The 16,603-nt window shown below is 41.0% G+C and overlaps 1 protein-coding gene across 2 annotated transcripts in view; it reads right to left on the reverse strand.

Moving 5' to 3' along the window:
* The window catches only part of foxn2a (forkhead box N2a), a 47,694-nt gene extending 32,931 nt beyond the window's left edge, over nt 1-14,763 (reverse strand). The window contains exon 1 of one of the 2 annotated variants that reach the window (XM_029685356.2): nt 14,594-14,763. The gene's annotated coding sequence lies outside the window, so the exon portion shown is untranslated. Of the gene's footprint in view, nt 1-13,777; nt 13,967-14,593 lie in introns of those variants that run through there. The other variant, XM_029685357.2, reaches the window with a different exon arrangement.
* Nucleotides 14,764-16,603: the final 1,840 nt, after the last annotated feature.

The following is a 16,603-nucleotide window of genomic DNA, read 5'->3' on the forward strand; positions in this document are numbered from 1 at the left end:
CCGACCTCTCCACTCTCAGAAATCAGACATGCAAAACTACAAACATGCTTAATTAAACACACTCCTAAAGTCTGAACACACAGTAAAGTCACACTCATCTTAATTAAACCGGATCAGACAGTGACGCTTTCAGAAAAGTGCTCCCCATTGGGATAGGGGCACCAACTGTTGTTTTGTGATTGGGGGCCTAAAGACTGGAGGGGCACACTTCTGCCTGAAGAGGAGAGAGAGCGGTAAATACATTTGCAACCCAAATTCAGAGCAGCCACGTTTATTTGATTACTGCACTCTGATGTCATGTAACCAAGACAACGGAAGCTTTGCTCAGGGTGTGTGTGGTGGTGGTGGGGGTGTACGGCTACCTCCTCCTGTCTGTCAGGAGATGAAAAATGTGTGCAGCTGCAGTCATTAAAAGCAGTCACCTCCAAACAAAGGCCAGATCATATCAGCAGAGACACGAGCTGTGATGGGTTGATAGGGGGCAGCAGCAACAGCCAAGGCGGCTGGTTCAGTTGGAGAAAATCAGAAGCCACCAGAGATGGACAGAGGAGACGCAACATACTAACCCCACAGGGACAATGCACAGAGAGGACAAGATGAAGGATAGATGGTCATGATGAATATAACTGAATTAGGGCGACGTCAAAAAGAAAGAACCACGGCAAGAAGGCACACGGTTTTTGCTCATATTTCACTTCCTTTAAAATCATACAGCCTGGGTTGAATGACAGGAATTCATTGTTTAACTTTCTAATGCAACACCGTTCGCATAGTTCAAAGTGTTGCTCCTGTCAGTCTGTCCATGAAAACCAGACATCGGTGATTTAATGTGATGGTCTTTGTAATCCTCCTCATCTTTCTCTTCCATGGTGCTATCAACATGGGAAAACAAATTATCCAACCAACCACACGAAGGACAACAGCACATTTAAAGTCATTGTGAAATCACGCAGACCTTTTCTAGACTGACTAATGTCAGGCAGCAACCAGAGGTCACTGGTACTGTAGTTTTCAAGAAACTCGTCAGTTTTTGTTCCTACAGGCAAATGGCTTTACAATTGGAAAACACCACCTCAATCCCCACACACTTCTCCAGATGGGCCGAGTTGCTGCACACATCGTTAATGTTGGAACACCAAGGGTGTTGACCGTAGCACACTGGAGCCAATAGAAGAATAGGAGTGAGAGAAGTTAGTTTACGGCGTGGTCCTTTATAGCTCAGTTGGTAGAGCATGGCGTTTGTAGCGCCAGGGTGGTGGGTTTGATTCTCAGGACCATCCATTTGTAAAATGTACGTATGTACGAGTCATTAAAACTCATTTTTCAACCACTCCACAAATTTCTTGTTAACAAACTATAGTTTTGGCAAGTCAGTTAGGACATCTACTTTGTGCTGATTGACACAAGTCAGTTAGGACATCTACTTTGTGCTGATTGACACAAGTCAGCTAGGACATCTACTTTGTGCTGATTGACACAAGTGAGTTAGGACATCTACTTTGTGCTGATTGACACAAGTCAGTTAGGACATCTACTTTGTGCTGATTGACACAAGTCAGTTAGGACATCTACTTTGTGCTGATTGACACAAGTCAGCTAGGACATCTACTTTGTGCTGATTGACACAAGTCAGCTAGGACATCTACTTTGTGCTGGTTGACACAAGTCAGCTAGGACATCTACTTTGTGCTGGTTGACACAAGTCAGCTAGGACATCTACTTTGTGCTGATTGACACAAGTCAGTTAGGACATCTACTTTGTGCTGATTGACACAAGTCAGCTAGGACATCTACTTTGTGCTGATTGACACAAGTCAGCTAGGACATCTACTTTGTGCTGATTGACACAAGTCAGCTAGGACATCTACTTTGTGCTGATTGACACAAGTCAGTTAGGACATCTACTTTGTGCTGATTGACACAAGTCAGTTAGGACATCTACTTTGTGCTGATTGACACAAGTCAGTTAGGACATCTACTTTGTGCTGATTGACACAAGTCAGTTAGGACATCTACTTTGTGCTGATTGACACAAGTCATTTTTCCAACAATTGTTTACCGACGGATTATTTCACTGTATCATAATTCCAGTGGGTCAGAAGTTTACATACACTAAGTAGACTGTGCCTTAACAGCTTGGAAAATTCCAGAAAATGATGTCATGGCTTTAGAAGCTTCTAATTGACATCATTGGAGTCAATTGGGGGTGTACCTGTGGATGTATTTCAAGGCCTACTTTCAAACAGTGCCTCTTTGCTTGACATCATGGGAAAATCAAAAGAAATCAGCCAAGAAAAAAAAAATTTGTAGACCTCCACAAGTCTGGTTCATCCTTGGGAGCAATTTCCAAATGCCCGAAGGTACCGTGTTCATCTGTACAAACAATAGTACACAAGTATAAACACGATGGGACATATAAACACGATGTCATACCGCTCAGGAAGGAGACATGTTCGGTCTCCTAGAGATGAACGCACTTTGGTAAGGAACAGCAGCAAAGGACCTTATGAAGATGCTTAGAGGAAACAGGTACAAAAGGATCTATATCCACAGTAAAACAAGTCCTATATCGACATAACCTGAAAGGCCACTCAGCAAGGAAGAAGCCACTGCTCCAAAGACGCCATAAAAAAAGCCAGACTACGGTTTGCAACTGCACATGGGGACAAAGATCGTACTTTTTGGAGAAATATCCCCTCGTCTGATGAAACAAAAATAGAACTCTTTGGCCATGATGACCATCGTTATGTTTGGAGGAAAAAGAGGGATGCTTGCAAGCCGAAGAACACTATCCCAACCGTGAAGCACGGGTGTGGTAGCATCATGTTGTAAGGGTGCTTTGCTGCAGGAGGGACAGGTGCACTTCACAAAATAGGATGGCATCATGAGGGAGGAAAATTATCTGGATATATTGAAGCAACATCTCAAGACATCAGTCACCCAACTTATTGTGGGAAGCTTGTGGAAGGCTACCTGAAACATTTGACCCAAGTTAAACAATTCAAAGGCAATGCTACCAAATACTAATTGAGTGTATGTAAACTTCCGACGTCAACCGTAAGTTAGTTTGGATAAATGGCATATCGTATTATTATATTAATATTAGTTAACCATTCCCGTCTCTTAATAACAGACATGGCCTCAATTAGACGGCACCAGATAAGAGACAATTCCCTATGCACACCAATACCACAGTTCTGAAGATGTGCATCCTAACCTTTCTTCATTATGGGTCAAAGTCTATCACACTGTGATAAAATGGCACTCTTGTTAAAGGGATACTTCAGGATTTTTACAATGAAACCCTTTATTCAATTCAATGGGGCATTATTGGTATGGGAAACGTGTTTACAACAAGTTTTTAAAAAAAGTATAAAATTAATAGAGTGAAAAGACAAAACATCAACAAGAAAGATTTTTGAATTTGACAGTAAATATTGCACTCAAAAAGGTTTGTACAGTGTTTTAGCAATGTGAATCTGTAGTACGAACAGTAGGGGAAGGAAAATAAACTAATATTGGTGGTATTTACAATGTTTGTACTCCATTGGTTGCCCTTTTCTCATGGCAACAGGTCACAAATCTTGTGGCTGTGAATGCACACTGCGGTATTTCGCATAACAAATATGGGAGTTTATCAAATGTTTGATTTGCTATTCAATTCTTTGTGGGTCTGTGTGATCTGTGGGAAATCTGTATCTCTAAAGTGGTCATAAATTTGGCAGGAGTTTAGCAAGTGCAGCTAAGTTTGCACCTCATTTTGTGGGCAGTGGGCACATAGCCTGTCTTCTTCCTATGGCGGCCTCTCTCAATAGCAAGGCTAAGCTCACTCAGTCTGTACATAGTCAATAATGTTCATAAATTTGGGGTCAGTCACATTGGTCAGGTATTCTGTCACTGTGTACTCTCTGTTCAGGGTCAAATAGTATTCCAATTTGCTTTGTTATTTGATTGATTCTTTCCAATTCTTTCTATTTGACATAGTTATGTTTTTGCTTCCTTATAATTTGGTTGGTCCAAATGTGTTTCTGTCCTGAGGCTGTGGGGTCTATTTGCATTTGTGAACAGAGCCCCAAAACCAGCTGGCTGAGGGGACACTTCTCTCGGTTCATCTCTCTGTAGCTGAGGGCATTATGGTGGAACGTGTGTGCATCGCTTCCTTTAAGGTGGTTGTAGATTTTAACACCTCTTTTCTGGATTTTGATAACTAGGGTTTTGCGTTGTACACCAAGTATATTTTTTCAATTGGGTGTTTGTCCCATTTTGTGAATTATTGGTTGGTGAGTGGACCCCAAACCTTACCACCATAGAATGGATTCTATAAATTATTTAAGTATTTTTAGCCAGATCCTAATTGGGATGTTGAGTTTGATGTTCCTTTTTGATGGCATAGAAGACCCTTTCCTTGTCTTTTAGATCGTTCACAGCCTTGTGGAAGTTAGCTGTGGCGCTGACGTTTAGGTGGAGGTAGGTATAGTTCTTTGTGTGCTCTAGGGCAACAGTGTCTAGATAGATTTTATATTTGTTGTCTGGCTACTGGACTTTTTTTGGAACACCATTATTTTTGTATTGCTAAGATTCACTGTCAGGGTCATGTCAGACAGAATCTGTGCAGAAGATCTACGTGCTGCTGTAGGCCCTCCTTGGTTTGGGACAGAAGCACCAGGTCATCTGCAACTAGTTGACATTTGATTTCAGCTTCTAGTAGGATGAAGCCGGGTGCTGCAGACTGTTCTAGTGCCCTCTCCAATTCATTGATCTGTTGAAGAGCGTGAGGCTCAAGCTACATCCCTGTCTCACCCCACGGCCCTGAGGAAAGAAATCTGTTCATAGCCAATTTTAGCTGAACACTTGTTTGTGTTCATTGATTTTTTTAAATGTTGTCCCCCCCACTCAACACCGCTTTCCATCAATTTGTATAGCCAACCCTAATGCCAAATTGAGCCAAAAGCTTACTTGACTTGAACAAAGCATGAGAAGGCTGCCATTGTTGGGTTCAAGGGCTTTCATACTTCAGCGCTAATTGAAGTTGCAGCTGGGTCTGTTCAGTCCTAGCAAGCTTGGTAGCTCTGTAGCCTTAACTTATCAGTGTTTATAAAGTAAAATATCTAGAGATTGTACCTTTTACATCTTGGCTATAGAAGCAGCTTCAGACTGAACAATACTCGCTCAGGTCCAGGTTGGATTGTATTTTGATGTTTCTGCTGTTTGTTGGTTTACTAGAAAGTTAGCTGGAGTCCTTGGAAGTAAGAATCCTTCCAAGTAATGTTGCACAAACTCCAGGCTGTAGGTTTGGAGTTTTGATTTAAAATGAAGGTTGTGTTGTAGAGGGTAGTATATTTTATAGGTCCTTGTGAAAAAACTCCAAGTTTATCTAACTAAATCTTTTTGCAGAAACGTTCAGGAGCCCATGACCTCTAGTAGATACCATAGACTTCCAGTCATTTAGCGCCCAGGTATCCATGAGTTCATCTGACACTGGGGAAGTAGATCAAGGTCCTCATTGCCAAAATCTGGAAGTATCTCTTTAACGTAATAGGGAATGCTTTGTGTGGCCTTAAAAAAAGCACACATGGCAGGGGTTATAAGACCCTAGAAGGCCTTCATAACACTAATGAATGTGACACTATAAAGATCCTATAAAATTATTTAAATTCCATGTGACAACCCCCTCCTGTGATTGGTTATCAAATGATTAAAAACAAAAAGAGCATGCAATCTAACAGCATTTACTTTGGAAAAAGATTGGAAAGCAGACTAATTAGCATATTGCTGTGTGAAACATACATTTATGACAAAAGTATCACCTATAGGTAAGGCATGATTCATGTATTAAGTGTTTCACCTACAGTGCCTTCAGAAAGGACTCATACCCATCGACTTATTCCATATTTTGTTGTTACAGATTTTTTTTCTTACCCATCGACACACAATACCACATAATGACAGAGTGAAAAATGTAGACATTTTTTCCAAATGTATTGAAATGAAATATAATTTACATAAGAATTCACACCCCTGAGTCAATACATGTTAGAATCACCCTTGGTAGCAATTACAGTTGAGTCTATCTAGGTAAGTCTAAGAGCTTTGCACACCTGGATTGTACAGTTGTGGACAAAAGTTTGAGAATGACACAAATATTATATTTCCAAAGTTTGCTGCTTCAGGGTCTTTAGATATTTTTGTCAGATATTACTATGGAATACAGAAGTATAATTACAAGCATTTCATAAGTGTCAAAGGCTTTTATTGACAATTACATGAAGTTGATGCAAAGAGTCAATATTTGTAGTGTTGACCCTTCTTTTTCAAGACCTCTGCAATCTGCCCTGGCATGCTGTCAATTAACTTCTGGGCCACATCCTGACTGATGGCAGCCCATTCTTGCATAATCAATGCTTGGCGTTTGTCAGAATTTGTGGTGTTTTGTTTGTCCATCCGCCTCTTGAGGATTGACCACAAGTTCTCGATGGGATTAAGGTTTGAGGAGTTTCCTGGCCATGGACCCAAAATATCAATGTTTTGTTCCCCGAACCACTTAGTTATCACTTTTGCCTTATGGCAAGGTGCTCCATCATGCTGGAAAAGGCATTGTTCGTCACCAAACTGTTCCTGGATGGTTGGGAGAAGTTGCTCTCGGAGGATGTGTTGGTACCATTCTTTATTCATTGCTGTTTTCTTAGGCAAAATTGTGAGTGAGCCCACTCCCTTGGCTGAGAAGCAACCCCACACATGAATGGTCTCAGGATGCTTTACTGTTGGCATGACACAGGACTGATGGTAGCGCTCACCTTGTCTTCTCCGGACAAGCTTTTTTCCTCAGATGGCCCAAACAATCGGAAAGGGGATTCAGAGAAATTAACTTTACCCCAGTCCTCAGCAGTCCAATCCATGTACCTTTTGCAGAATATCGGTCTGTACCTGATGTTTTTCCTGCAGAGAAGTGGCTTCTCTGTTACCCTTCTTAACACCAGGCCATCCTCCAAAAGTCTTCGCCTCACTGTGTGTGCAGATACACTCACACCTGCCTGCTGCCATTCCTGAGCAAGCTCTGTACTGGTGGTGCCCTGATCCCGCAGCTGAATCAACTTTAGGAGATGGTTCTGGCGCTTGCTGGACATTCTTGGGCGCCCTGAAGCCTTCTTCACAACAATTGAACCGCTCTCCTTGAAGTTCTTGATGATCCGATAAATGGTTGATTTCGGTGCAATCTTACTGGCAGCAATATCCTTGCCTGTGAAGCCCTTTTTGTGCAAAGCAATGATGACGGCACGTGTTTCCTTGCAGGTGACCATGGTTGACAGAGGAAGAACAATGATTCTAAGCACCACCCTCCTCTTGAATCTTCCATGTATGTTATTTGAACTCAATCAGCATGACAGAGGGATCTCCAGCCTTGTCCTCGTCAACACTCACACCTGTGTTAACTTCTCTAGGATAGGGGGCAGCATTCAGAATTTGCTATCCTCAGATAATAGCATTGTTTGCTTTTGCCGAAAAGCCTTTTTGAAATCTGACATGTTGGCTGGATTCACAACAAGTGTAGCTTTAATTTGGTATCTTGCATGTGCGATTTCATGACAGTTTGATTTTTATAGTAATTTATTTGAATTTGGCGCTCTGCATTTTCACTGGCTTTTGGCCAGGTGGGACGCGACTATCCCACATATTCCAGAGAGGTTAACGTGAGCATCACTGACATGATGTCAGCTGGTCCTTTTGTGGCAGGGCTGAAATGCAGTAGAAATGTTTTTGGGGGATTCAGTTCATTTGCATGGCAAAGAGGGACTTTGCAATGAATTGCAATTAACATCATACAACCTGAGGCAACAACCTCAGTGCGGCTTGGTTGGGTTGTGTTTCGGAGGACGCTTGGCTTTCAAGCTTAGTCTCTCCCGAGCCCGTACGGGAGTTGTAGCGATGAGACAAGATAGTAACTACTAACAATTTGATACCACGAAATTGGGGAGAATTGTTTTTTTAAATAAATACATTTAAAATGAAAAGCTATAATGTTGAGTCAGTATTTAATAACCCCTTTGTTATAGCAAGCCTTAGCTTAACAAATGTAGCTTAACAAGTCACATAAGTGTTAAACATCTTCTCTGTACCCCACACATAAAATTCTATAAGGTCACTCAGTCGAGCAGTGAATTTCAAACACAGATTCAATCACAAAGACCAGGGATATTTTCCAATACCTCACAAAGAAGGGCACCTATTGGTAGATAGTAAAAAATAAAATAAAAAAAGAAGACCTTGAATATCCTTTTGAGTATGGTGAATCAATATAAAATTTGGATGTGGTATCAATACACCTAGTCACTACAAAGATACAGGTGTCCTGCCTAACTCAGTTGCAGGAGAAGAAGGAAACTGCTCAGGGATTTCCCCATGAGGCCAATGGGAATTTTGAAACAGTTATAGAATATAATGGCTTTGATAGGAGAAAACTGAGGATGGCTCAACATTGTAGTTACGCCACAATACTAACCTAATTGACAGAGTTAAAAGGAGGAAGCCTGTACAGAATAAAAAATATTCCAAAACATGCATCCTGTTTGCAATAAGGCACTAAAGCAAAACTGCAAAAATATTTGCCTAGGAAATTAACTTCATGTCCTGAATTCAAAGCGCTTTGTTTGTGGCAAATCCAACACATCACCGAGTACCACTCCTCCTATTTTCAGGTGGCTGCATCATGTTATGGGTAAGCTTGTAATCATTAAGGACTCTGGAGTTTTTCCCCAGTATAAAAAATAAACGTAATGAAGCTAAGCACAATCCTAGAGGAAAACCTGGTTTAGTCTGCTTTCCACCAGACACTGGGAGATTAATTCACCTTTCAGAAGGACAAAAACACAAAGCCAAATCTACATTTGAAGTTGAAGCAACATTGAAGTGGCTTACTAAGACAGGGAATGTTCTTGAGTGGTCGAGTTACAGTTTTTACTTAAATCTAACTGAAAATCTATGTCAAGACCTGAAATTAATTGTCTAGCAAGAATTAACAACCAATTAGACAGAGCTTGAAGAATTTTGAAAATAATAAAAATGGGCAAATGTTACACAATCCAGGTGTGGAAAGCACTTATAGAGACTGCCAAAGGTGCTTCTACAAAGTATTGGGTGTGTAATGTAAGAGATATTTCTACATTTTATTTTCAATAAACTTGCAAACATTTCTAGAAACATGTTTTCAGTTTGTGTGCAGATGGGTGAGGGAAAAACGAATAAATGTTTTTTTTTTTTTTTTTTACCTTTATTTAACTAGATTTGCTCTCTCCTAATTCTCTCTTTCTTTCTCTCTCTCTCGAGAGGATGAGCCCTAGGACCGTGACCTGACATGTCAGTTAAGAACAAATTCTTATTTTCAATGACGGCCTAGGAACAGTGGGTTAACTGCCTGTTCAGGGGCAGAACGACAGATTTGTACCTTGTCAGCTCTGGGATTTGAACTTGCAACCTTTCGGTTACTAGTCCAACGCTCTAACCACTAGGCTACCCTGCCGCCCCAATTAATTCAGGCTGTAGCACAAAATGTGGAATACGTCAAAGGGTATGAACACTATCTGAAGACACTGCATATTTGGCCTTGTGTTTTGGGTTATTGTCCTGCTGAAATGTAAATTTGTCTCCCAGTGTCTGTCGAAAAGCAGACAATCAGGTATCCTCTAGGACTTTGCCTGTGCTTAGCTCTAATCCACTATTTGATCCTAAAAATAAAATGTAAAATAAATAAATACTCCCTAGTCCTTGCCAATGACAAGCATACCCATAACATAATGCAGCCTCCACCATGCTTGAAAATATGATGAGTTGAATTTGGTGCTTTGTATTCAGGACATAAGGTTAATTTCTTTGCCACATTTTCTGCAGTTTTACTTTAGTGCCTTACAGGATGCATGTTCTGGAATATTTTTTATTCTGTACAGCTTCCTTCTTTTCACTCTTTCATTTAGATTATTATTGTGGAGTAACTTCACTGAAAAATAATATAAACACAACATGTCCCATGCTTCAGAGCTAAAAACCAAATCCCTGAAATGTTCCATACACACAAGCACAATTTTATTTTGCTGACATTTTCTGCACAAGTGTGTTTAAATCCCTGTTAGTGAGCATTTTTTGCCAAGATAATCCACCTACACAACAACTGTTGCATATGAATAAGCTGATTAAACAGTATGATCATTACACAGGTGCACCTTGTGCTGGGGACAATAAAAGGCCACACAACAATGCCACAGATGTCTCAAGTTGAGGGAGCGTGTGATTGGCATGATGACTGCAGGAATGTCCACAAGAGCTGTTGCCAGAGAATGTAATGTTCATTTCTCTACCATAAGCTGCTTCCAACATTGTTTTAGAGAATTTGGCAGTACTTACAACTGGCCACAAAACTGCAGACCACGTGTAACCATGCCAGCACGGACCTCCACATCCGGCTTCTTTACCTGCTGGATAATCTGTGGGGTGATGAGTATTGCTGCCTGTAAGAAAGCACTTTTATGGGGTAAAACTTATTCTGATTGGACCCCTGTCCAGTCATGTGAAATCCATAGATTAGGGCCTAATTAATTCATTTTAATTGACTGACTTCCTTTTATGAACTGTAACTCAGTAAAATCTTTGAAATTGTTGCTTGTTGCGTTTGTATTTTTGTTCAGTATACAATGTTGATCCATCCTCAGTTTTCTCCTATCACAGCCATTAAACTCTGTTTTACACCATTGGCCTCAGGGTGAAATCCCTGAGCAGTTTTCTTCCTCTCCAGCAACTGAGTTAAGGACACCGATATCTTTCTAGTGACTGGTTGTATTGACACACCATCCAAAGCATAATTAATAACATCACTATGCTCAAAGGGATATTCAATGTCTGCTTTTTTTTACCCATCTACCAATAGGAGTCCTTTTTTTGAGGCATTGGAAAACCTCCCTGGTCTTTGTGGTTGAACGTGGTTGAAATTCACTGCTCGACTGAGGGACCTTACAGATAATTGTATGGGTGGGTTACAGAGATGAGGTAGTGATTCAAAAATCATGTTGAACACTATTATTGCATTTTTTTTAAATGACTCAACATATTTAGGCTTGCCATAACAAAGGGGTTAAAAGCGTATTGACTGAGCTTTTCGTTAATTAGTAAACATTTCTAAAAACACAATTCCACTTTGACATTTTGGGGTTGTGTGTGTAGGCCAGTGACACAAAATCTCAATCTAATCCAATTTAAATTCAGGCTGTCAAGGGGTGTGAATACTTTCTGAAGGCACTGAATAGCCTCCTACATGTTTCAGAAACATGTGTTTCATTCCCTTTGTCTCCAGAGTGAGATGTATAATGTCAGTCAGTCTGGTACACTTTAACATGTCCCAGAGGACAAGGACAGAATATTCACTAAGATTGAACCAGCTGCTCTTTCTATTCCACTTCTTGATTAAATGGCACGGCTCCTTTCACTCTGTGGAATAGGCTGTGTTTGTGTGTGTGTGTGTCTCTCAACTAGTGTCGAGCGCAAATAAATAAATAAAAACAGGGAGGAAATGTAGATTCCAGAATCTCATGCCCGCAATCTAAATAACCTTATTATGACCGACGCACAGCACCCCCCGCCCACACACACTTGTGACAATCGTGCAGCTCCATGTGCCTGTGCTGCACTGAGCGAAGAGAGATAGCCATTCCATAGCGGGGTTAGCAGCAGCGTTATTAGGGTTATGGGCAGGGCATATTTATAGTCATGAATGCCATGAAAGAGAGCAGGTCTTAGGCTATTTCAGGCAGCTAAACTACTTACCCGTCTGACTGCAGCCCTCCTCTGCAACTATACATACTTGTACACCAAATGACAATGGTATAAAAAAAAAAAACATATTTACAAAAACACACAGGGTATTAAAAGAGCATAAAAAACAGCAGATGGTTCCAAGAAAACCAATCATGATGTACACTGTGTTCACACACACTACACAAACACACTATTGGCATGAATTCCTGGCAGTAAACAAATGACAGGTTGATCACTTCTGTTCCTCTCCTTTTATCTCAGGCCTGCTTTGTTTTACTGTTTATCTGAGGCACATTAGTCAGCAAACTGTTTGTCAAAAAAAGGAACATTGCCCCTCTCCACCCTCATGTCAAACACACACACCACATACAAACCTTTGCCTGCATAACAAGACAACTACAGTAGGCAACACTTTATCCAAATAATTGATTTAGGATATTTTTTTATTTTTACAATCAGAAATCCCAAATGTGTAACTTTTGTAAGATAAGAGAAAAGGGGTAACATGGTCACACAGACACACGAAAGGGGAAACTATCATTGTATTTTATCACACCAACTGACATACCTCTTTAGAGAAAAATAATGAATTGGCTGCCAACAGTCACTCACTGTTTGGAGATAGCTAGTAATTTGTATCTGGGACAATCCATTACATCATGAACAGCGTAGCAACCTAGCTGTAGCAGCCTAGCTGTAACCTCTGGTACCAATTTCAATGTCCAAAATCACAGGTGCGGTTCTTTAGTTAAATAAGCAATAAACATCCCATAATGGTTAGGGTCATGTCTAAAAATGCCCAGTTGCCCATTATTAGCCTAGTGGTTAAGAGCATTGGCCAAGTAACTGAAAGGTCGCCGGGTTGAATCCCAGAGCCAACTAGGTGACGAATCTGTAGAATGTGCCCTTGAGCAAGGCACTTAACCCAAATTGCTCTTGTAAGTCGCTCTGGATAAGAGCGTCTGTTAAATGACTAAAAATGTCAACGTAAATTATTTTGTCTAGAAGAGATCTCAGTGACTTTGAAAGAGGGGTCTGAAATGAGCATGGGGTTTAAAGGGTGTGTCTCAGTCAGCAGATCTTAACCCAATTGAAAACTTATGGGGAATTCTGGAGCGGCACCTGAGACAGCGTTTTCATCCACCATCAACACACCAAATTATGGAACTTCTCGTGGAGGAATGGTATCGCAGCCCTCCAATTATGCTCCAGAAACTTGTAGAATCTATGCCAAGGTGAATTGCAGCTATTCTGGCGGCACGTGGTAGCCCAAAGCCCTTTTAAGACACTGTTGGAGTTTCCTTAAGTTTTGGCAGTTACCTGTAGCTACACCAAAGGCAACTTGACACTAAACTCATTGCATGTCCAGTGATGTGCTGACATGCTCCAATATGTGAATAAGCCTTTCGGAGTTGCTGTTGTGACTTCTATAACATCGCTGTCCAATAATGCATTATGACAAAAGGCCACGCTCCTGCCTCACTAGCGCCTTACATGCGCGTGGATGGGTTTGGAACTGTGTGTGGGACATTTCAACTGACAAAATTGCAACACCGCGACAATCTGGGCATGTGAGTGTTTTTGAGGAATTGACTCAACGTCCATCCAGACATATTGCATTGCGTACAGGCCAACTCATGGGACAGAGGAGCTTTAGCGGAAGAACAGAAATGTTAGCAAGCTGCTAGCAAGCTAGATTTTGCTTGCTCAGCTCTTCGATAACCCCTGGAACACGTTCCACTGGCAATGTCACTAAACGAGGAATCAATAACAGTAAAATAACTAAATGACTGATATCATTTCCGAGAAATATATCACAGAGGACACACGGCAAATGGGCTACATAATCACAAACACGTTAACCTCCCCCCTTGCTACTTTCGCCCAATAAAGTTGCCTTACATTTACACACACACACACCAGATGTATATTTTTTTTAAACAATATAAATAAATATATAGTCCTTGTATGGACGGCTCACCGAAAAACGTTTGAAATTTGATTCAAGATGACTCGTATCAAACTGTTAAAATGGTCCACAATCCAAATTACACCAAACTGACACGACCTCGGTGCTCAATATGAAATAAGTTCAAGCAGCTATCGATATGGTGTCTGACAGAAATAGTCGAACTCACTGCCAGACTCGTGACATGGCAATCGAATGTCAACTAAAACGGGCAGCAAGCCAACACCTTACAGAATCTAGAACGATACATTTTCATCGTATGACTGCATGCGCAAACGAGCCATTTGTTATCTGACCAAATCAAATTGGTGGAAAAGCCGCGAAGCTATCCAAGCTGGATACAAAATATCCACACTGTTGCAATTGATATTTAAGTTAAGTGTTTCATGCAAGTTCAAATGAAAATGAAAACACATTGGACGGTCAAATTACTCGTTGTTGGCTAACTACTTACTACTCGACCGTAAAATAAGTTACATCTAGCCAACTCGATAGCTAAAGAGCCACATGGAAGACAAGAGACGCCAAAAACAACGTATTAGCACAACTGGAAAAAATTTAACAAAGTCTAAAGAATTGAAAAGTTTCGATATAGCATTGTCTCTATTATAGCTTACCATTCCATAACGCAACGCTAGAACTCAGAGAACAAATGGGGGAAGTACAGTACATGTTGTTCGCTATTGAACTGCCATGCTGGCTGCTCGAGTTATCAGTCACTTCTCCCATTTATTTTGCGCTACCTTTCACCGTTCACGAAAAACACATTAAAGCATTCCGTAATATCACACCATTAAATAAATTAAAGACGCCTTTTCAAGTACTTACATTCATGCAAGCGTTGCCTGCAAAGTAGCAGTATGGCAGGAATTGTGTGTTCAGATGTCTGTCTCAGTGTCAGAGATCACATCGGCAGCTGCTTCCTCCATCCACGCAACGCGCAGATCACGCCGCACAGCAACGCTACCGAACCCCTCGCCGTCGCCAAGGCAACAAACCCACTTCAACCAATCATAACCCCTCCCATTCCATATCCCCTGGCAACTGCCGCAGCGCAGAAGCACATGGTTATTCTGTGGCGCTGGCGACGCCGACGCCACTCCATTTTCTTTTTTACTTTTTTTCTTATGAGTTCATTGTGTAGCCTACATAGAATATGGCATATTGTAAACTTAATTAAAATACAGAAAAAAACAAACAGTACATTTTTTGGGGTGTCTCCAAATAACACAGTTTATTTCAGCGGTTAGAATAAACTACACAGCATGTGGTGATGAAAGTGGGGATTAAAGTAATAGAAGGCACCTGCGTCATTTTGGTGGGGGACTAGAAGGCATCTACGTCATTTTGGCGGGGGACTCCAGCCAGTGAGCGGTCATGATGATGGTACAATGTAGCCTACTTTATCTGGACTAAGCCTTCTCTTCCGCTAGCAGATTAATTTGTAGTATATCTCTCCCTAAACGCTGCAAACGGGTCATCATTAAAGGGACTGTTAAGCTTTGTAATGCCTCAATATGCAGCCAACACTGAAGAGACCCCTGATTTCAGTACATATGTGACTGATAGGCACAGCATTTGTCATGTAGACCTACCTAGAGGCCACTGTGCAACTCTCTTAGCATCAGTGAGTTTACACCAAACTGTAACTCTCACATCAATGTGATACCTGACCCCCTTTAGAGCTCCTCCTTCCGCCCCTCTGTTCTCCTTTTATTCATTTTTTATTTCACCTTTATTTAACCAGGTAGGCCAGTTGAGAACAAGTTTTCATTTACAACTGCGACCTGGCCAAGATCAAGCAAAGCAGTGCGACAAAACAACAACATAGAGTTACACATGGGATAAACAAACATACAGTCAATAACACAATAGAAAAAGTACATGTACAGTGTGTGCATATGTAGTAAGATTAGGGAGGTAAGGCAATAAATAGGCCATAGAGGCAAAATAATTACAATTTAGCATTAACACTGGACTAATAGATGTGCAGATGATGATGTGCAAATAGAGATACTACGGTGCAAAAGAGCTTCAACAACAAAAAATAACATTATGGGGATGAGGTAGTTGGGTGTTCTATTGACAGATGGGCTGTGTACAGGTATAGTGATCGGTAAGCTGCTCTGACAGCTGATGCTTAAAGTTAGAGAGGGAGATATAAGTCTCAAGCTTCAGTGATTTTTGCAATTCGTTCCAGTCATTGGCAGCAGAGAACTGGAAGGAAAGGCGGCCAAAGGAGGTGTTGGCTTTGGGGATCACCACTGAAATATACCTTCTGGAGCGTGTGCTACGGGTGGGTGTTGCTATGGTAACCATTGAGCTGAGATAAGGCGGGGCTTTACCTCCTCCTCTGTCCACTTCGATCCTGTTTTTAGAACCTCTCTCAGAGAGATAACTCTGAAAGCTACCAAAGTAGCTTAGATTTTATTCAATATGTTGAATTCAAGGACAATAATTTCTCTATTACCTTGTAATTAATGACCTACCTTTTTATTCACATTGAAATGTCTTTCTACGCCATTGTTCTGTTTGGGATGTTGTAGTATTTACAATGCTTTTGCATCCTTCTAGTGGAAACACAGAAACACACCCTGTTTCACTTCATGCCCTTCAGTTAGTTCAACTGGACAAACAGGATCTTCTGTGAATCATAGGGTGGTGGTATGCTACAGCCACACTGTATTCAAGTAAACCAGCCATTAGAGGGTTGAACAGGACCTGTAGTGTTTGTTTACCCAGGTGCAGTGTTGTTCTAACCCATATAACTCCTTTTCATGTTGATGGTTTCTTTTCTTTTCTGGGTTTTGAGGCTTGAAAGAAATAATATAATCCCAC

Source organism: Oncorhynchus nerka, linkage group LG16 (assembly GCF_034236695.1).
Source record: "Oncorhynchus nerka isolate Pitt River linkage group LG16, Oner_Uvic_2.0, whole genome shotgun sequence".
Taxonomy (NCBI): Eukaryota; Metazoa; Chordata; class Actinopteri; order Salmoniformes; family Salmonidae; genus Oncorhynchus; species Oncorhynchus nerka.